This window comes from Ambystoma mexicanum, chromosome 6p (assembly GCF_040938575.1).
Source record: "Ambystoma mexicanum isolate Mex_15411 chromosome 6p, UKY_AmexF1_1, whole genome shotgun sequence".
In the NCBI taxonomy this organism is placed as follows: domain Eukaryota; kingdom Metazoa; phylum Chordata; class Amphibia; order Caudata; family Ambystomatidae; genus Ambystoma; species Ambystoma mexicanum.
Genome location: NC_090935.1, coordinates 575842165 through 575864482, shown reverse-complemented (window position 1 = coordinate 575864482; position 22318 = coordinate 575842165). Strand labels below are relative to the sequence as shown.

Here is a 22318-nt window from a genome sequence, read left to right as displayed (position 1 = left end):
ATGGAAAGGCAGTTATCTTTTGTTAGAAACGGTTTTATGGCATTGATCAGTTTGGTACTCAGAGCGGAGGCTGATACAATGGCGCCAACTTGTTTATCCATAGATAGTGTAGCATCAATGTGGACTCCAAGTGTTTTAACTGAGGATAGGACTGGGATGACACAGTTGTCAATGCAGAAGTTTTGATAAGTCGGATCCAGTTTGGCTATCGTAGGTTTTTGACCGAGGATGAGGATTTCAGTTTTGCCCCCGTTGAGGCATAAGCCATTAGTGGCCATCCAGGCTTGGATTGTGGAGTAAATTTGTTGAAGGGAAGAAGCGTCTAGGAGATAGCTCCCAGTGAGGGGAAGGAGCACCTGGGTATCATCAGCATAGTTTGTGTGTGTGATCCCAAGTGCATCCAGTTTATCAAAGAGTGGTTTGGTAAATAGATTGTAAAGCGTTGGTGCAGTACAAGATCCCTGGGGAACGCCACAGTGTACGACAGTGGGTTTCGGCGTTTGCTATATTGGATAACACTTTCATGGCTCTGCCTTCTAGGAAGGAAGTGATCCACGTTGCTGCGTGCTTGGAGAAGTGTGATGCATTGGTGAGGTGGTTGGTGAGTGTGTTATGGTCAACGAGATCGAACGCTGCTGAGAGATCTAGGAGCAGGAGTAAGGCAGGCTTACCCATGTCAAGGATGGAGGTGATTTGGTTTTTAAGATCTAGTAAGGCGGTTTCTGTTCTGTGTCCTTTGCGGAACCCTGATTGTCTCTTACCAAGGATAGAGTTGGTTTCGAGGTACAGTTGGATTTGCCTGTGGGCAGCATTGTCTAATATTTTAAGAAAAAAATGGGACGGTTGTAATTGGTCTGTAATTATTAGGTTGAGAGGGGTCTAGAGTAGGTTTTTTAAGGAGTCGCCGCACCCAAGCCTCTTTGAGGCAGTTGGGGACTATACCTGTTTTGAATGAGGCGCTTATGAAGGCAGTAATTAGGGGAGCGAGTTTCTACGCGCATTCTTTGATGATTTTGGGTGGGCATACATCGCCCTTGCAAAGTGAGGATTTGAGATGTTTTATGATGTCTAGGACATCTACTTCTGATATTTCAGAGAATGAGAATTTAGGAGGGTAGCTGCCTGTGCGAATGTTGTGGGTTTGCTTTTGGCGATTCTGTTTAGGTAAAGCTTTGTAATGGTCAGAGATTTTGCTTTGGAGGAGGTCTATTTTTTTTTAGCATGGCAGCTTGTATGCTGGAGCACCAGGCTTCATCTTTAACAATTTTGTCAGTGCAGGTGGGAGGTACTGTTCTTTAAAGATGGTAAAGAGTTCCTTAGATTGTGAATTGGCCGACGCGATTCTATTGTTGTAGGATTCTGATTTGGCTTTGAATAGGGAGTCTTTGTATTTTTTTGCGATGGTTCAAAAGATATCTTTAGTGGTGTCACAGGGGTTAGCCTGCCATGTTTTTAGCGCCTGTCGTTTGGAGTTGCGCAGATTTAGGAGCTCTTCTGTGAACCATGAGTTGGAATGCTTTTTTTCTTTTTTGTTTTCTAACGGGGCGACTGTGTTGATGGCGCTGGTCAGTGTGTCTTTGAATAATTCTGCTAGTATGACAGGGTCAGGTGAGAAAGGTGGCGCTAGGCATGGGAGATTGAGTTGGGCACTGATGTTCTCTGCAGTGAGTTTTTTAGCGCTTCTGGCTACTGTAGCTGGTGCTGATGTGGTGAGCTTGGCCCATGGAGTTATGGGGATGGTAAATTGTAGGCAGTTGTGGTCTGTCCATGGGAGGGCAGTATTGGACACCATGTTTGTGTCACAGTTGTGGTCTATAATCCAATCTAAGATGCAACCTTTTGCGTGTGTGTGCCCGAGGTGACTTTCTGAGAGAAGCCAAGTTCACTAAGGTCCTTTGTGAAGGATGTGGCGATTTTGTCGTTAGCGTTATTGAAGCCTAGATTGATGTCACCTAGGAGTAGCGTTTTAGTAGATTTTTTGAGGTTGTTTCCTAAAAGGTGGGTAACTTGTCCTATGAAGTCTGATGAGTTCCTGGTGGGCGGTAAACCAAATGTAAATTTATGGTACTTTTTGGTGATAGGGCTATTTTAGCGGACATGATATGTCTACCTTTCCTTCTCCCTGGTGGGGTATAGGTCTGATAGATATGCTTCATTTGAATATTAGGGCTACTCCTCATCCTGTTTTGGCTAACCTGTCCTATCTGAGGATAGAGTAACCTTTGGGCATTGCAATTGTGATGGCTGGGCCGGAGGCCTCATGGAGCCAAGTTTCAGTGATGGCAATTATGTCAATTATTAATTGGCTGGAGATGAGATCATTGACTTCTAACGCATGGGCATTAAGCGAACGAACATTGAGTAGGGCGCATTTGTAGCGAAGGGGTTGGTTGTTACTTTCTGTAGGCTCTGAGGCTTCTGATTTATGAGCTGAGGAGGAATGTTTGGATTGTTTGGTGTTATTGTGGATGGGAGTCAGGTGGCGCACCTTCGTGCTGCTAGTGCTATGGTTGGTTAGGCAGAGGTGACTGGTGTTGGCCCTAAGGAAGGTCCTGGATCCTAAGTGATTATTTCTGAGTGGGATAGAGGAGGGTATGATGGCGAGGTTCATAGGGTGAGTGCGGTTCCTGAGTCTGTTTAGTCTGGAGTACAGTGTAGTGGGGTTCATGGCTGCGCGTGTGGTGTGTTGGAAGGGACTGGGCCTGAAGTCGATGGTGTTGGTGTTAAGGCAGCTGTTGTGTGCGCGGTTGTCTGGACGTGGCCTGCAATCGCGTGCGAGTAGTGTACCTAACGTGTATATGAGTAGAGGCAGGGTGTACATGTTGGATGGGGGTGGAAGTCTGGACTGCTCAGACTAACTGGCTTTTAAGCCCTATGACAGTACTAACCTGAAGAGGCTGTTAGCATTATGGGCAGCATCCAATCACTAGGGCAGAGAGACAGTAGTGGCACTGCAATCGATAGGGGCTGGAATGAATAAGTGGCAGGCAGTCACTGGAAGCTGAGGAGAAGAACTAGCAATGCAATCAATATGGGCTAGACAAAAGTAGTGGCAAGGCAGTCTCTAGAGGTTAGGGAGCAATAATGGCAGTATAGATGATTTCTGAGCTCTAGTTTGGCTAACAAGCAAAGATATTCAGAGTATTGGGTGTCTATTACGGTAACCCCTCTGCAGTAACATGCACTTTAAAAGATTACAGCAAGGTAAGAGGCGACTAATAAAGTGCCTATACTTTCTGTTGCATTAGAGGCTACTATGGCAATAAGCAATGTGGTACATACAGTGTGATAGAAACAGTAGTGAGAACTGTGATTGCGGCTTTACAGAGGGGTTGCTGACGTGTGGATACACAGAGGCAGAGAGTCATTTTTAAGGAAAGCGGGAGATGCGAGTCTATTTGCCATTCATAGTTATGGGAGCACTGACTGTCGCGGATCTGCTTACCTGGAGCGGAGCGGTGGGCAGAGTTCTGGGCCCCAGGCTCCAATGGCTCCGGATAGGCTCAAGACAGGGACTGCCTTGTTGGGCAGCCTTAGTGGGTGTGCCGGCACTCGCCTGCCAGCGCGGATGATTGGCTCATGAAGGATCCGGGAGCCAATCAGGATGAATGCAGCCTGCAGAAGGCTGTAGGTTCGATGGGCGAATTTCAGGCAGCCATCATGGAAAGGCCAATCCCTCGTGGGTCCCAATGGCGTCAGGATGAAAAGGTGCTTTTTGGAAGAGGAAAGCAGATTTTTCCAAAACGCTGTCTCGCTGCTGCTATCGAGGATTTGTGCTTCGAAATGCAGATTTAAATCTGCTTTGGACGAAAAGTGTCCATGGCGGGTGCAGCGCCCAGTGCAACCCGGAGTTGCATACCTGGCTTGGCAGGGGAGGGTGTCGCTGCTCCTGCAGTGCTGGGAGAGGCCCAGTGCCTGGGAGATCCGATGGTAGAACTGAGGTAGGAGCTGCCCCCCTCACCCCCCGGGGGCGGGGGGCAGGTCTTTGAACCTGGTCCCTGCCTGCTGCTTATTTACAGGTCCCCCCCCAGAATGAAATGTTAGAAAAAATCGAAAGCAATAAGTATGTGTGATTCAATCAATTGATGTTGCTTACTAACCGTGGGTACCAACATTACTGAGTTTTGAGTCATTGGACCCTTTTCACTGTTTTATTAATTTTGGTATACAATGTGCCTTGTGTAAAGCACTTGAAATCCAATATCTATGTTTTTATAAGCATCTTACTAATACATTTCTGTTTTACTTACTCATGTATAAGCAAAATTACAGTCTTTTTCATATAGAAGTTCGGGTGTATGAAATAGATAATATACCCCCTACTCCCTCTGGCAATCAATCAAGGTGGGCCGAGAAGGAGGTAATTGAGCTGTTGTTCTTTTTTGCACTGTATCTTCTGTCCCTTACAGCTCAATCCCCCCTCTAACAAAAAAACTGGGACATACCCATTATATACCCTACTTACTTTAAACAAACAAACGGTGATAAAGTCAACAGTTTTCGTTAATCTATAGATATTACATATGCCAGACACTCAAATGCCTAGATAATCACACCGTGTTCCAGCTGTTGCATCTTACAGCCAGTTAGTGCTATTATGGCAGTGCCCGGAAAATGCCTATCACAGGTCTACACAACAGTTGTGTTTGCCAATGCTTTTGTTCAATCGAAGTGGCTGCACCCAGAGGATTACTGGAAACTACAAAGTGCGTTTAAGGCATGGGTATGGGCTTCATCAAGGTATTGAATTTATTTTTCTCACTTACTCTTATAAACAAATAAAAGTATTTATTAAGAGAAAGGGGGTCATTATTTTAAAATGGACATTAAAGCGAAACCTGTCACAGATGGATTCAATTCCTAAACTATTCGTGTGATAAAAAGACAGTTTTAACTACCGACACTGTTTAGAGTCCTATACAGTCAAAATATGGTTAAACTGTATTTGTAATTGTATGTTTTAGTGTAAATTATGATTCACAGCTGACACTAATAAACATTGTGTAAGGAGATATGTCAAAGAGTACATGGTTTAATGTACATACAATCGTGTATCAAATAGTCCTATATTTATGTCAGGGACCAGTCTAGTGCCATTTTATTATAATCAATGTCTAGGCACAATGCAAAAACAACTTTGAACATTGCAAGCCAAAGTTCAACTCGCCCTGTTTCACTTCAACAACACCCCCGTCGCTCCCCCACTCTATCCCACTCCCTATTTTTTGGAGGTAGCACCACCTTTCTTCCGCTTCTACCCCAGGGGCATTTGGAGAGTGCAATACAGAATTTTGGGTAGGAGTCATGATGGGATTAGAACTGTGAAACATCCATAAAACAGATGGCAGTACAATGAACGACCTGCAAGCACAACACTCAACTTAAAATATTACTATCGTTTATTTAGAAGTACATAATAAAGCAATGGTTTCTAAATCGCATGCGCCTCGTTTAGTTGGGTACCCCGCCCGCATAGCTTGATAGGGAAAATACAACCCATGTTCTTCCTCCCCCACGTTACACCCGCAGTATCATTGACAGAGACGCCCCCTGCTGTCACCCTCTACTAAGCAGCGTCATGGTGCCTTTGTAACCACTCTGCCAGCCTACATCATGCCCCATACAATGTCACTCTCAGACAGGAGAACCCTGAACGTCAGCCCTATGGGACTCCCCCCGAAATGTGTCAGATTCCCAGTCCCTCTGCTCTGAGCCTCACACACACTAGGTACTCACGGCGCAGCCAGCGGCTAGAGAATGAAACCTCTGTGTTTCAACGAGGCGATCCGAACGTCTGGATTGTACTCATAATTGGCGGACCACCTCCCTAAATTGCAGGATGCTGCCAGGCATACAGCTTAACTTTCCCGCAAAAAAATCGTACAATATCAGCTTCGGAGACACCCTTCGCTGCTATAAAGTAAACAAGACGTTGATTTGATGTGGTAGTCACGTGTTGTAATACCAGTTCTAAGGTCCTTTCCTCTAGCTGGTGGTAGGCCCTACCTACGTTCATATAAGCTATAGCCCGTTTGTAAATCCTCTGCGTTTCCTAATATGTTCTGCTGCTTACAAACAAACTGGCCGAGCTAGTATGTGCTGAGGGACGGTCCCAGGAAGAAAATATCATCAATGGGGCCTTCAGTGTGAAAATAAAGTATAGCGGACATTACTCCAGTTGCAGCACATCTCTCTTTCTGCATTTCTCCTTATATACTGGCAGTGCCGGTGTTATGTGATATTTGGTATCCCATACTAATCCGGTATATCCTGTCTTCGGCTGTCTTTGTCGATCGCAGACAAATGTATGAGAGTTCTGTTCCCCGGGTACCAAATATTGCATAAGACCAGCAGCATAACGCTCAATTTGTTAATGTAGTTTGGAGAAGCTTCTAAACGCCGGATGAGCAACTTAATCGGTCAGCTGAACTGCATTGAGTTGAATGAAACTTAGTGGGTTATATGGTTATTTGTAGCTTAAGAAATCACAGATGCCAACAGTGATGGAAATGGTAACACAAAATACGCCTGGAAATTGAAAAAATACTCTGCAATACTATCTCCTTAGGGAAATTGACCTGATAGATGCATAGCTCTCAACCATTTGTGTCGCAAAGGCGGGTGAAAACACCCGATTTTAATTTTGGTGGCTGAGAGGCCCATTGAAACGAATGGGCGTGCAGGAGACGAGGCGGGTGAGTCAGCTGTTAACAAGGCGGGTGACACCCGCCAAAAGCGTGTGAGTTGAGAGCTATGTAGATGGGTTCACTGTAGAGGGTGTGGCCTAGCGGTGCAGTCATCATGGCAGGCATGTAACAGGCTTGTAAAAAGTGTAAAACACATACAAATAAACCAATAAACCAGGCTGACATTATATATATATATATATATATTATACATTGTCATAGCAACATTTTTAGTAAAAAATTGCATGATTGAGGCTTTATTTTCCCAATCCTGAATAGTAGATTACAACTACTAGCAAAGTAGCGTGAAACTAGTGTTTTTTACAACTATACTATCAAGACTTACACACAGTGCAAGAAAATATGTAATAAAGTCACCTCCTTGTTGTAATTGTTTTGCACAGAACATTAGTCACCCCAATAACACTCTCACTTCTCGGTGTGCAGCCTTCTACTACAAATAGCTTCCTGTTTTTTTTCAAGCTTTATTTCTTTTATTTTGAAATACCATCTGTACTACTATCAGTGCTGGAAAAGGAAAACATATTTTGGGGCAACTGTCACCTCTTTGGAGGGGCGGGGCTGTGGAAGGATGGGGTAGGGCTAATGGGCATGGCCCTTGGCCAGGTTGCGCAAGACCTGCTCTGGTAAACTATTTAAAACAGGCTCCATTGTGTTAATATAAAAGCGTGTATATGCAAGCATTGGCAGGCTTGGATTGTAAAAATTACTTTGAGCACCGATTTCTTTCCAAATGAGCCTCCAAATGCATGCATACACAAGCTTTTGTATTAATGCAATAGAGCCTTATGAAGCATGTCACACTGTAGTGTGTTTATCAGACTTCATGAAAATCCGAGCCAAGTCTTATAAACAGGCTGCAGTGTGGAATGCTGTGGAAGGTCCATATTTTAATAAAAGTGAGTTGGTGAAAAGCTTCATACGTCTTGTATTTGCCTTTTTTGCACTGAGAAACACCAACCACTTTCCGAAACCTGCAGACAATAAAGCGCTTTATTTTCAAAATCTGCATGTGGACAATAAAGCACTTTGTTTTGTGAAAAAAGATGGGGGTGGTGTCTCTTTCCATTAAGCATTGGGCTTCAGAAGCTCCTGTTATGCCTGAGAGGAGGATCTAGGGGCTGAGTGCTTCTCAATGCAAACATAGCACTTGGGTGTGTGCTGCTTTTTCCAATGATGTTCCTTCGGAGTCCTATATCAGAGGGACTGATTTGTGCTGCTCTGTGTTTTAGTGCTTCTCGGTCCCCCTTTGGGGGTGTCTCTGTGTGAGTATTTATTTGTATTTTTATTTATTTTATTTGTATAGCGCAAAACCAGGCCCTGAGGCTACCGGGCGCATATCTTAGAGGCAGTGGTTACATAACAATATGACATTACAAGTAAATATTTGAATCGAACAGAGTAATCAGAACATGTTAGAGGTATAGACAGAAATACATAGGTAATCAAGTATTCAGAGTGAAGGTTGGTCGTCTGAGGTGACTGAGTGCTGCTCTTAAAGTTGTCTGACCCTTGCCCTTTGTGAAAGCCGGCCAATGTCAGTGCAGTTGCTGCTTTGTGTTGCTGTGCAAGCTTCTCTTTGTAGTGCTCTTCAGTGGGAGTGATTTCTCCAAGTGAGATCTGTTCAGTTTTATTGCTGATAATTGGGTGTGCTTTTCAGTGCTGTTCAGTGTGAGTGCTGTCTTTTGGTGCTGCTCAGTGTGAGTAGTCTCTCTGATAGCTACTGTCTTGATATGGGCCAAATCTTCCTCGGGGCCAGCCCTTGGGAGCAATAATTACCCAATTCAGCCCAAAATACAGGTTCTATTGTGTCGAGCAGTGAACTCATGCTAGTGATAAATGACACCTTCAATAAGTTTTAGTATTTATTCTAAAAAGTGAATTTCATTTACATTTTGGGATTCAAGTTAGAGAAGATTACAAAGCACAAAACTTAGAGAAATGCAAAATATAGAGAAACATAGAACTTAGATAAACATAGAGAAACATAGAGAAACACAGTCTTACGCCCCTTCAATCAGCACTGGGAGACCCTGGCCCTCATAAGCTAGCTGTAACAAGCCCCGCTCAGAGGACAGCGCTGTAGGGTACCGTCAGAGCTCCAAATTCCGGGCACTTGATCTTGCTCGAACCAAGTCCACAGGTCGATCTCCCACCTGAGTCATGTGAGCATGCATGTTTTATAATCTCGTGCTGTCCGTCCATGACGCACAGTTCCAGAACTTTCCCTGTGCAAAATATAGGCTGGCTCATGGAAAAACCCAGCTCTGTGAATTTCCACTGTGCTCCTTTTTCTGTGCCCCTCCCTGGAGCCCATCTGCGCGAAAGCTCAGGAATGTCTTATCAGTGCCTTCCCAGAGAAAGGGAGATTAGTTTACAGGGCTACCGTTAGAGAGGCAGAATATTCTAAGGGAAGCCGAGATGTATTAACCCTATTAGAGCAAGCTCTAAAAGGCATGCACTCATAGTTTAGTGTTCATAGCGCTTAAGACTGGCTATCTAAGCGCTATATAGGTGCCATAATGTTCCAAACACTCCAATATTGCCTATTAGCTACAGAGCTGGGGCCTTCACCCTGCCTGTCTATCAACAATGCATAATGTGACCTATCACTCATACTAGGCCTGCATATTCCTTGTAGCTCACTACTGCATAATGGAAGTGCTACAACAGACTACTGTCAGCATTTTTGGCACATACTTTGAATACACTATTGGCTTTCAGCGGCTAATGCTGTCATCTAAAGCCCTGATTGGCAAAGTTGCAATTTTGTGTATCACTACAGCTACTCAGTGTGAATGCTCTGCTGCTAAGTGGTGAGAGAACAGCCAAGTGGGTGTATTGTCTGTCAGTGTTGCTTAATGTGAGTGATTCCCATTGTAGTGCAGCTTGTGAGAGCTACTCAGTGTGCGTGCTGCCTCTAGATGCTGCTCAGTGTGAGTTCTGTTAAGTTTGAGTGTTGTCTCTCTGAGAGCTACACAGTGTGAGTGCTCTGCTGCTCAGTGGTGAAAAGTCCAGCCCGGTGGGAGTATTTGTGGTGTTTCCCTTTTCAAGAACATGTATTGCCCCTTTAAGGGTGTGCATGACAACCTCATGACTGACTGGAAAATGAAGGAGCCTCCGCACAAACGTGCAATACAACGGCGGCAGACTAACTGTAATGGCACTCTGTCTCTTTTTCTCATTGCGTTAGGCCTACCCTGTGTGATCACAGTCCTGCAGTCCTGCTAGTCTGGGTACGGTCTGGGTGGCCCCAGACCAGCATGTGTAACCTGGGTGCCTCCAGCCCACTGGCCCTCTGTGTGATCGCAGAGCAGCTGCTTGTCGGGGAGCCCACGGCAGGTTGCGGTCTTGTCAAGTGACCACGGCCATCAGGGTGATCCCTGCCACATTAATTGGGTGTTGGGTGCCCGAGCACCCCTTGGGCTGGCCCGGAATCACAGTGCACACAAATAATGTACTCCCATCCCCAATTCAAAGGATAGTTCAAGCAGTGTTTTGTTAAATGTTAACCCTCAAAATTAAGGGGATACCGAATATTCCACCACTATATCAGCTATTGTATTAGGTATCGCAACAAAAATTGATGTGAGGACTCCAAGAAAGACAATATAATACAAACACACTCAAATCAAGTGATATTATATTACACAATAGACCTCAAAATGAAGGGGATACCAAATATTAAAATGTTATATTTGGTATCCCCAGAAAAAGAATGGGATAATGTCCAGAAGGAGTCACAATGTAGACTTATGATGTACTTCCCTCCATAATACAAGCAATCGTTTAAGCAGTGTTTTGTTGAATGCTAACCCTCAAAACAAGGCGATACCAAATATTACAAGGCTATATCAGTTGTTATATTTGGTATCCCCTTAAAAAAAGGATAGAGTGGCTTCCAGAAGGAGTCAACGTGTAGGCTTATGATGTACTCCCATCCCCAATACAAAGATAGTTCAAGCAGTGCTTTGTTAAATGTCATCCTTCAAAAAGAAGGGGATATCAAACATTACAGTACTAAATCAGCTATTATATCCGGTATCCCCAGAAAAAAAGAATTGGAGTTCCTAAAGAAGGAGTCATAGTGTAGACAAACATTGTACTCACCATCCAGATGCAAGGGATAGTTCAAGCAGTGCCTTGTTAAATGTAACCCCTCAATATCAAGGGGATACCAAATACCACAACACTATATTAGCTATCATATTTGGTATCCCCTTGAAACAAAAGAATGGGCTGGCTTCCAGAAGAAGTCATACTGTAGACAAACAATGTACTGACCATCCAGATGCAAGGGATAGTTCAAACAGTGCTTTGTTAAATGTTACCCCTCAATATCAAGGGGATACCAAATATTACAACACTTTATCAGCTGTGATATTTGGTATACCCTTGAAAAAAGGATGGGATGGCTTCCAGAAGGAGTCACAGTGTAGGCGTATGATGTAGTCCCCTCCTCAATGCAAGGGATAGTTCAGGCAGTGCTTTGTTAAATGTTACCCCTCAGAATCAAGGGGATGCCAAATATGACAATGCTATATCAGCTGTTATATTTGGTATCCCTAGAAAAAAAGGATGGGATGACTTCCAGCAGGCGTCACAGTATAGAATTATGATGTACTCCCCTGCCCAATACAATACCAATTTAAGTGGCCTTTTGTCAAACATTATGGTATGTGGTAGTTTATAGTGCTTACTGCCATTAGTATGGCCTAGAAGCACTGTGAGGTTAAATGCCCTTGGAAGACCGTAGTCTGATGTTTGAGAAGTGATGAGAAGGTGTAAAATGCGTGTGTCTGCATTTATAGCCATTACAACGGTAGCTTAGGCTGGGAGTGGCTGGGTCCCTAACAGCAACCTTTTTGATTATCATTAGGTGGGGCCAGTGCTATGAAACTATCAAAGGAGTCATACGAGTCATCATAGTTACTACGAGTCAAGCTTTGTGAGATGGCTGGACCAAGTTTTGCGTGGGACTCAGCTGTATTCTACTTGAAAAAGCCACTTGGGCCAAGGGTGATCAGAGGCATAGCCAGGATTGTCTAACAAGTGGGGCTTGAATCTAATGTAGTTGGACCCACCACAGTGACATTAACACCGCTCAGGCCCTACCCTGTCTACGCCTCTGAGGGTGATGTGTGTTTTGGCTATGTGTATTGCAGTTGATTGTGGCTGTGCTGGCCAATCTCCCGCAGGGGCACAGCTGTATTCCCTGAGATGCAGTACAGGAGGGTCTGGTTGTGGTAGACTTAAAACCTAGATAGATTATTTTCTTGCAGATCGTATCATATAGGTCCAGTTAGAAAGTGCTATGTCGCCCTTATTTGCTTCTCCTGTGCTTCCAGTTTCCTGGGAAGGAGTGGAGGAATGGTTTGCGCCCGAGTGATCCCACTAAGACTGTTAGGATGCCAATAGGAAGAGCCAGGTCTTGAGAGCCTTCCTGTAGGTGAGGTGGTCCTCTAAGCAGCGGATAGTTAGTGGAAGTGAGTTCCAAATAGTGGGTGCTCGGATATTGTGCTATTATATTTGGCATCCCCAGAAAAGAGGAAAGTATAGGAAGACTCCAACAAGGAAAACAGAGTGCAGATACATTCTGTATTCACTTCCCAATACAAGGGCTGTTCAAGCAGCATTTTCGTTTAATTTTTGCCGTTAAAATCAAGTGGATTGCAAATATTACAGCACTGAATTTGCTGTTATAGTTGGCATCCCCAATAAACGTAGATGGAAGGACTCCAAGAAAGAAAAAATATTATGCAGGTGCTTATTGTACTTACCTCTTCAATACAAGGCCATATCATCTGGTGTTTTGTTAAATTTTAACACTCAAAATCAAAGGGATACTAAATATTGCTGCACTGAATTTATTATTATGTTAGCAACCCCATGTAAAATGGCTGGGAGTACTCGAAGCTTCCATGGGGATTGGGCCTTAACTGACTAAGGAGTGAATCAGCAGAAATGTTTTTGGGTATACAGTGAATATACCGAACTGACAATAACAAATAACTTTTTAAACTAAAAATAAATAACGAACAAATTTCAAATTTTTGGTTAAAAGTATATATGGTGGGTTGGTAAGGGATTAAAACAAGTGGGGAGGGTTTTTGGGTGGGGTAATAAGGCCATGGAAACAGGGGGTTTCGTGGGGACACCCCAAATTGAAAAACACGGAACCATGTTTTTGCAATGAATGCTGCATATTCTCTAGCAGTACCGCTAAATTCTTAACAAGGTCTCTGTATTTGTCAGCTTAATTAAGGCACTATATTGGCTACTACATTTGGCATCCCCGCAACAAAATGATCAGAGGACTTGAAAGAAGAATATTGTGCAGGCACATACTCTACTGCCTTCACCCCCAAATACAAGGGAGGTGCAAGCTGAATTTTGTTAAATGTTAACCGTTGAAATCAAGGAGATACCCAATACTACAGCACTGAAGAAGCTGCTATAGCTAGCATCCACACAGACATGGATGAGAGTACTCCAAGCAGGAGAGTATAATGCAAACACATCCCCTGTTGACCTCCCCAATTCAAGGCCAAATCAAGTATATTTGTAAAGCATTAACCCTAGAAATGAAGGGGATACCAATAAAAACAGTACTGAATAGGATATCATAATTGGTATTCCCAGAAAAATGGATGGGAGTACTCCAGAAAAAGAAAAAGGAAAAGTAACTCGCTGCAAAAACTACTGTACTTCTAGTCAATGTCCTCTTTCCTCCATAGTTATTTGAGTTCCCGCATAGCGGGAATGCGACTGGAGCTAGCCCAAGCACTCTTCCCCTTTATGTAGTTAGAAAGTGGAGCGGGCCATGTCCATGTAGCGCTACCAGGCCCTATGCCGTGCCTCCTGCGCTCTTCCCCCTCCATCTCTGACCCACTGAGAGGGCTGCAAGGACCTATTTAACTAGCTTAGGTGGAGTGAGAGCAGGTGAATGGAGTAAAGGGGACATTGGACTAGGAGTAGAGTAGTTGCTACGTTGAGCAACTTTTCCTTACTCTTTAGTCCCGTCCTCTTTCCTCCATATTTATGGAGAAGTTTAAAGCACTACTGTAACCCAGGGAGGATGGCATCTACACTGTTGCAAAGATATTCCTTATGACTGCTTGTCTGAATCAGGCGTGAACACTGGAGCTTGTATCCAGGGGTCTTGTTTACAGAAAGCTGAAGGGGAAGCCCATATCTCTGCTTTGCATATGGCCTCCCAGGGTATTTGACGTTGGAAGGCTACTGGCATTTTCTTAGCTGTCATCAAGTGGGCATGCAGGTCTTGGAGGGATTTTACCCTGCACTTGGTAAGCGTGAGAAATGCATGAGACAATTCATCTGGCTATAGTGGCTTTAGCCACCGGCCTACCTGGATGTACCCCACCAAAGGTGAAAAACAGTCTGTCTAAGGACCTGTGAGGCCTAGAGCTCTCAATAAATCACCCCAAGGCCCTTCGAACCTCCAAACATTGGAGAAATGTATCTGCTTCTGTCTGAGGTTTTGGGAAAAATACCATTCTTGGTTTATGTGGTCAGTAAGACCACTTTGTCTCTGTTGAAGAAGAGGTAGGGCTCCTCGATGTGAATCTTGTTCAAAGAGAAACCTTGTTGACACTTAAATCCACCCAGGATCAAGAGAAATTTGTATATGTGACAACACACTCAACTCAGAGTAAAAGAATTAAAAGAATTGTTCAGAAACATTGGTCTATGTTACGAATGGATCCAAAGCTTCAACAACTCTTTCCGGACATTCCGACATTTGCCTACAGGAACAACAAATCACTACGCAACAGTCTGGTGAGAGCAGACATAATCACCACAAGAACCACAGCACCCACTTACAAAGGAACTGCTCCATGCTTAAACTGTCAGCATTGCAGTAATGTCATAAAAGGTAAAACCATCAGACATCCATATGCAGGGAAAACCATCCCCTTAAAACATTCATGCACGTGTGATTCAACCAATGTGATCTATGGTTTAAAATGCCCTTGTGGCTTGTTTTACGTAGGCATGACGACTAGAAAGGCAAAAATACGCTGGTCAGAACACAAGTCTAACATCAGAACGAAGAGTCCAAAATCACCAGTAGCTATGCATTTTACAGAAGCTAGACATTCAATAGCACAAATTACATGCGTGATATTGGAACAAGTGAAGCTCAGCCCTAGAGGTGGTGACATAGTTAGAACACTACAACAGAGGGAAATGATGTGAATCGATTTACTGGACTGTCTTAGCCCTAGCGGGATTAATGTAGATTTTGATCTGATGTGCTATGTCTAATGTACTGAGATTTGCTTTGAATATGGTGTCTAAGGGGGATGAAAATGCACCCGAATTTGTTTCACAAGGCATGAGCCCAATGTGGAAGGGCGTACAATCGAGGGAATAATGATTTAGAATGTGATCGTCAATTGGGATTTATAAGCCTTTCTGAATTTACATGACGGCAGTAAGGTATGTGATAAGTGCATTTATTGTAAACACTCACATTTGAGATTCTGAATATTGGTTCCATCACATGTAGACTTTTGCCTGGAGGACATGGGGACCCGAGCAGACTGTCTGCGTCATCCCCACTCAGCTGGACAACGGTATATGCAATCATATCCTTCCCCGGCACAGGGGCCATTTACACTCAATCAGCCAGTAAATAAAAACTGGTCCCATCACATGTAGACTGTTGCCTGGAAGACATGGGGAACAAAGCAGACTTTGTCTGCATCATCCCCACTCAGCTGGACAACGGTACATGCAATCTTATCCTTCCCCAGCACAGGGGTCATTCACACTCAATCAGCTAGTAAATAAAAACTGCGTTTAACCGGTCACCCTAGGCTGACAGGTTAAACGCCCCTCCTATCACACATTGCTCATGTGTGGCACACCAGACAATTCGGCTGTTGCTCATTCAAGCACCTAAATGTCGGGTACTTACACACAAGGAATAACGGTATGATGTTATTACAATTGATCGGGTGTGACTCAGGGATTTAAGGGTCATATAATATTGTTACCTACAGACAGGGAACTGCTATATGATCGCAGTATAACTTATCCTTCGCGATTCAGGGATATCATGGTCATAAAATACAGCGCTGTGTCATTTTATAGATAAGGAACCCACCTGAACCACGATAAACTCTAACACGCATGCACGTGAGGTAATCACTCTGGTGGTCATCTTGACGCATGGGCAATCCAGTCCACTATGAGACCGAGTAACACTAATACTCAGGCGCGTAAGTTCCACGCCCATGGTATCATCTAAGCACATACGCACATGCGCGAAGGAGTACAGGACGGCACTACTCCCTTCGCACACGCGCAGCAAGGCAAAACAGTACTACAAAAAAGCTTCTCGTCCGGGCGAGAGATACGCACTCTCACGCCGGGCGCCAGGAGCTTTGCTTGTGTAACCTGATCCTCGCTAAAAGGTAAGGAATGATCCTCCATAAGAGATCTAGGATTTTCGAAACCACGGTTGGAAACACCATGGAAAGCTATAGCTGCATGGGCAGAACAGTCATAAAGCATTCTGATAGATTTATGATAATGTATGATAGTTTATCTTCTTGTTCATTTACTAGATACCTCTCCTTATGTGATTTTGGGGAGGAGGTCAACCACTACATATGGTGAACACGGATTAATCAATCGCTTTTTGATGGAAATAGTAAAGTTGGCTAGATGTGGGATTTTGGTCAAACTTAAATACAACTATTAAATCCAATGTAGGAAAATATAAGGGCTCATTTGAGTGTCCTGAACTCCCTGACTTAGTTATTTAATTTAATTTCTACTTTTACTTTAGACTCATCTGTCTCTGAGTGGACCAGCCTGAGGGTGAAATTATGACACACAAGTGTGCACGGATGCAGTGACATCCAAATAGCAGAGTATGCTAAAATGTCTGGAATTAGAGATCCCACCAGCATAAATACAAGGTGGGTCATCCGTAATTGTTCAGTTGTGAGCTGTTGTATTAGTTTTTTAACACAACACTAATAGTTGGCCCTTCTCTACATTTTGCCCTAGGGTTTGAAGGTGTGCATGAATGTATGTTTTGGAACCAATAGTATCACCTGTCCTGAAGATGGACTGATGGATAGTCCGAAACGCGTTGGCAACAAAACAATAATACAAATTTGGTATTATTTGGGATTAGTAAACTTCAACCAAAAGAACTTTTGTTTTACATTCCTGTTTATATATAAAACGTCCTGGTGCCAACAGGGCTTTATACCAACAATCAGCTAAAGAAAGGCGTTCTGTACTGTGATTTATGTTATACTTCAAGGAAGGATTGTACTTTGAACTCTGACAGTGAATTGTTGTGGGTTACTCAAATCCTGTAATTTTTTTGTTATTACAAACCCTGAGTTTTTGGCTTATTTGATAACATTTATAAATTATATTGTTTAATGTTTTTACTAATTTAAAAAAAACGAGTAAAAGGCTCTTTTTCCTTTTGCAAAGAATTTGTGGTATTGAATTGCCTTATTTACTACATTGAAAGCATGTATTGAATGATGCAACCTGTAATAGCCAAATTAGAAGATGTATAATATCTACTAGTTACATTCAACATATTTGCAATTTTTTCACTGTGGGCTGGCTTTTTTCTCCAATCCTCGATGGATGAAACCTGCAGTTTGCTGATAGGACGGGCTGATGTAATTGCCACTAGAAAAGATGTTTTCCATGTCACCAGACGTAAATGTAACGCTCACCTGAATCCCTCGGAGGCGCAGGTCTGGGCTGGGGGTTCTCGGAGTCTTCTAGGGTCACGCGAAGGCCTCGAATGCCACCCTGGAAAGGCCCTCTCCTCACTGAGATCTTGATCTGAAGGGTGAGGTGTCTGCAATTGGGAGAGCAAGGGGTTAATAAGATATATAAGCCTGACTGGGCAAGCTGACTCCCCTTCCTGGTACTCCCCACGTAGTTCGTAGGCTAAATGTGCTCACCTTATATAGGTGAAAGCGGAGCTCTCCATCCTGCGTCTGTGCAGGGGCGCCGAAGCCAGTTACTTCACTGGTTAATTGTCCAGCCTCTTGGTTGCAGAGGATGAAGATTTGGAGCTAGGCCGTCGTTAGCAGCACGAACGGCGGTTGCTTGAATGGAGAGCGATGGAAAGGCGAAGGTATTGCTGGCAAGTAAGTAAAAAATGTCAATTCGAAGTTTAAAGCACTTCTTAATGTCTCTTTTCCTTTTGCAGGTTGCAGAAGCAGCTGGGTAGAAAAAGTAGATGTCGAGGAATGCGCCGAGGAGTGAGAAAGATGAGAGCTGCCCAAAACACGTGCGTATGGATGGAGTTTTGTATTTCTTAATGATGTCCTTTTGTTTTGCAGATGCGAGTAGCAGCGTCGGCAGAGGCGAGAAGAATGCAGCGCAGGTAGGAAAAGTTTCACGATGGTTACTAACCAATGTCCTTGCTTCCACAGGGTGCCAAAAAAATGGAAAGCTGCAGCCCGTGGCTTGAGATGCACCGATGGATTGGGTAAGTGCCGCGCTGGTTGTTGTCTCGTGCAAACCTGGTGTTCTTTTCCCTTCTCAGATGCTGCAGAAGACGAAGATGGTATTTCAGAAGGTAAGATTACGGATTTCTCTTCCCTAGATGCAGAAGTTGCAGATTCTCTGGAGCTGACACGGTGAGCGTCTTGCTGCTATTGCAGAATAACGCGAAGCACGTTGCTCTGATCGGGCGTGGTTTAAATAGTCCTACTGGAGTGCTTAGGTGTCTCCTTCCACAGCAGCCTCGCCCAAGTAAGAAGTCCCAGCTTCCAGAATAGTTCCAGTATCCAGTCCCAGGGAGTGGTGCTGGCCACACCCAGAAGGTAAAGTAGTTCCAGCCACGGATGGATGAGGATTTCATCCTGCAGGGGAGTGAGCAGCATGGTCTGCAGCCGGTAGGTCCACCCAAGCACCATTCCTTACATCATGAGCCCGGCACGTCCTGTGCCGGGACTGGGTCCCTGTCCCTTTATGAGCCTGGCGCCACTGGCGCCAGGACAAGGTCCATAAGGCCCCTATGGGAGCCGATGGGTGCCTGAAAATAAAGTTGTGACCCAGCTTCCGAGGCAGTTGGGCTAAACCTGACTCCTTGGAGGCTGCGGTCATGACAGTACCCCCCCTCAAGGCCCCTCCCAAGCTTGTCTTTTCCGGAGGTTTTGGCTTGTTGGGAAAAGCCTGATGAAATTTTCGGACTAAACGAGGTGCATGTACATATTCTGAGGGTTCCCAAGATCTCTCCTGGGGTCCATATCCCTTCCAATCAATCAGGTAGTATAATCTTGATTTGGAAATTTTGGAGTCCAAGATGTCTCGAATTTCAAATTCGGATTCTCCGTCAACTTGGATGGGCTCAGGAGGTTTAGTCAAACGGGTTCCGGGTTGCATAGGTTTCAGGAGAGAAACATGGAAGACAGGATGTATCTTCATTCGAGTAGGTAATTCTAGTTTGACAGCCACTGGGTTAATCACGGCCGTGATCGAGTAGGGTCCTAAATATCTTGGGTTGAAGGTGCGTGGCCCTTTTAAAGATAAATGTTTAGTGGACAGCCAGACTTGATCTCCTTTTTGATATTGAGGAGCCTCTTTTCGATGTTGGTCCGCTCCTTTTTTGTATGATTCTTTAGCTCGTTGAAGATGAGCTGTGGCTTCTTTAAATGCTTGAGTTATCGCCGAATGCAGATGGTCAACAGCAGGTGTTCCGAGAGCTTGAGGTGGGTCCAGATTTGAGGTTCGAGGATGACTTCCATACAGCAGGAAAAAAGGGGTTTTTCCTGTCCCAGAATGGATTGAATTATTGTAAGCATATTCAGCAATCCAAAGGACATCCTTCCAAGTACCCTCGGATTGATGCAACATGCAGCGCAGATATTGTTCTAGAGTTTGGTTAGTTCTCTCAGTCTGCCCATCGGTTTGAGGATGATGGCTGGTGGAAAGTCGTACATCAATCTGTGCTAGACGACAACAACTCCGCCAAAAATGGGAAATGAATTGGCTCCCTCGGTCAGAGATTAGTACCGAAGGGAAACCGTGCAACCGGACAATGTTTTCAAGAAATTCTCGGGCTAGAATGGAAGCTGTAGGTAAACCCTTCAGTGGGATAAAATGAGCCATTTTTGAAAAAAGGTCCACGATCACTAGAATTGTGTTGTATCTGGAGCAAGGGGGTAAATCAGTGATAAAGTCCATCGAGAGCGTGTGCCAAGGGCCTGGAGGAATGTCTATTGGACGTAATAATCCTGCTGGTTTTTCCTTCTGACTCTTGTTTTGTGCACAGATACCACAAGAAGCCACAAACTCCTTAACATCTTTCCTCCAAGATGGCCACCAAAAATGCCTTTTAATTTTCTCTGAGGTTTTGGCAACTCCAGGATGTCCTTCCATTAGAGAATCATGGTAGCAGGTGATGACCTGTTTTTGTAAGTCATCGCAGGGTAAGAATAGTCTTCCTTGGAAATATAATAGGTTCTGATCTATTGTAAAATCCTTCCCTTTCAATTGCCAATTCGATGAATCTTCGGGAGTTATGAGTTGATTGACCCTTGCTTTAATCTCTTCGAGGGATGATGTGTTGATTACTCCTAGTATCTTTTGTTCAGGAATTATTGGCACCGGCTCCGGATTAGCTGTAAGTTCGTCTACCCCTATCCGGGAAAGGGCGTCTGCTTTTCCGTTCCTAACGCCTGGTCGAAATGTGATTACAAAATCGAATTCTGCGAAGAATAAAGCCCAGCGTAGTTGCCTCGAAGATTGAGCTTTAGCTGACTTCAGGTACTGGAGGTTACGGTGATCCGTGATTACAGTTACTGTGTGCCGGGCTCCCAAAAGATAATGCCGCCAGGCCTTAAAGGCGGACTTAATTGCCAAGAGTTCTTTGTCCGTAATTGTGTAGTTGATTTCAGGAGCCGAAAATTTGCGAGACCAAAAGGCTACAGGGTGTAACTGGTGCGTGTCGGGGTCTCTTTGTGACAGCACCGCCCCCATTGCCAGACTGGAAGCGTCTGTCTCGACGATGTAGGGAAGTTCTGGACGGGGATGCCTTAAGACTGGAGCAGAGATAAATTTGGTTTTTAATTCTTGGAAGGCTTGTTCGGCTTCTGGAGTCCACTCGAATTTTTTATTCTTTTTCAGAAGAGCCGTGATAGGTTGGACTACCCGAGAGAATTCAGGAATGAACCTTCGGTAAAAATTAGCGAAGCCCAGCATGCTCTGCACACCTTTCACGGAAGTTGGGGAAGGCCATTTGGTGATAGCATCCACTTTTCTTGAGTCCATGTGAACTCCGTTGGGTGATAAGATGAACCCTAAAAATTCCACTTCCTTTGCGTGAAAGGTGCACTTCTCCAGTTTAGCAAACAAGCGGTGTTGGCGAAGTCTCTGTAAAACCGCTGTGACGTGTCTACGATGATCAGATTCTGAGGCTGAGTATACCAGGATGTCGTCAATATAAACGACTACGCACACATCAATAAGTTCTCTGAGGACATCATTCATGAAAAACTGGAAAGCGGCCGGTGCGTTACATAGTCCGAAGGGCATTACTTGATACTCAAATAATTCATATTTAGTGCGAAAGGCCGTCTTCCATTCGTCGCCCTCCTTAATGCGTACCAAATGGTAAGCTCCTCTGAGGTCTAACTTTGTGTATATGCAGGCGCCTTTTACCTGGTCCAATAATTCAGGAATCAAGGGCAACGGGTATCGTTTTTTTACTGTAATCTGGTTCAGGGCGCGATAATCGATACACGTTCTTAGGTCACCTTCCTTTTTCGGGACGAAGAACAAAGCTGAGGAAGCCGGGGATTTCGAGGGGCGGATGAATCCGTTAGCCAAGTACTGGTCCAAGTATTGCCTGAGATGGAGGTTTTCTGGTTCAGTGAGGGCATATATTCTACTGCACGGAGGGGTGGACCCTGGTATCAGGTCTATCTGGCAGTCGTATGACCGATGTGGAGGCAGGGTGTTGGCTTGATCTTTCTGAAAGACGTCGCTGAACTCTTGGTATTCTAGAGGTAATCGGGGGTCCTCGGAAGTGATGGCTGCTAGCTTGATTTCAGGCTGAGGATAACAGGTTGAAGCGCATTCTGGAAACCGAATCACCTTGGCTCGCCAGTTTATTTGAGGATTGTGCTTTTCCAACCAAGGCATTCCCAGAATCACCTGAAACTGCGGGGCCTTGATTACATCAAACACGATCTTCTCCCGATGTCCGCCTTGACATAACAACGTTACCTCCACGGTGGTATGAGAAACTGGCCCGGAAGCTATTTCAGTACCATCCACTGTAGTGATTACGTCCTTTACCATCTTGGGACGTAGGGTAAGATCCATCCTGGTAGCCAAGTCGTGGTCCACATAATTACCGATTGCTCCGCTATCGATGTATACTTTGATAGCATGCATGCGATCTGGTCTATTGGGACATATGAGGACCATAGGCATTACCAAATGCGAGGTCAAGGAACTGGTTCTAACGCTCGGCAAGCGGACCTCTACGCTTGTCGGGCGAGGTCGTTTCCCGATTCCAGTTTCTCAGCAGTTTTATCAGAAGCTCCTACGGTCTTCTTGACCGGTTTTACTGAGCAATCACGAAG

At 44.5% G+C, this 22318-nt stretch overlaps 1 protein-coding gene and 1 long non-coding RNA gene across 2 annotated transcripts in view; one reads left to right on the top strand and one right to left on the bottom strand.

Annotated features, from left to right (window-relative positions):
- The window catches only part of CENPH (centromere protein H), a 600657-nt gene extending 597115 nt beyond the window's left edge, over nt 1-3542 (bottom strand). Inside the window, exon 1 of the mRNA XM_069627395.1 lies at nt 3446-3542. The gene's annotated coding sequence lies outside the window, so the exon portion shown is untranslated. The remainder of the gene's footprint in view (nt 1-3445) is intronic.
- Nucleotides 3543-3682: 140 nt separating this feature from the next.
- LOC138511610 (uncharacterized) overlaps nt 3683-22318 on the top strand; it is a 44483-nt gene continuing 25847 nt past the window's right edge. The window contains exon 1 of the long non-coding RNA XR_011280639.1: nt 3683-3941. This is a non-coding gene — a long non-coding RNA (uncharacterized lncRNA). The remainder of the gene's footprint in view (nt 3942-22318) is intronic.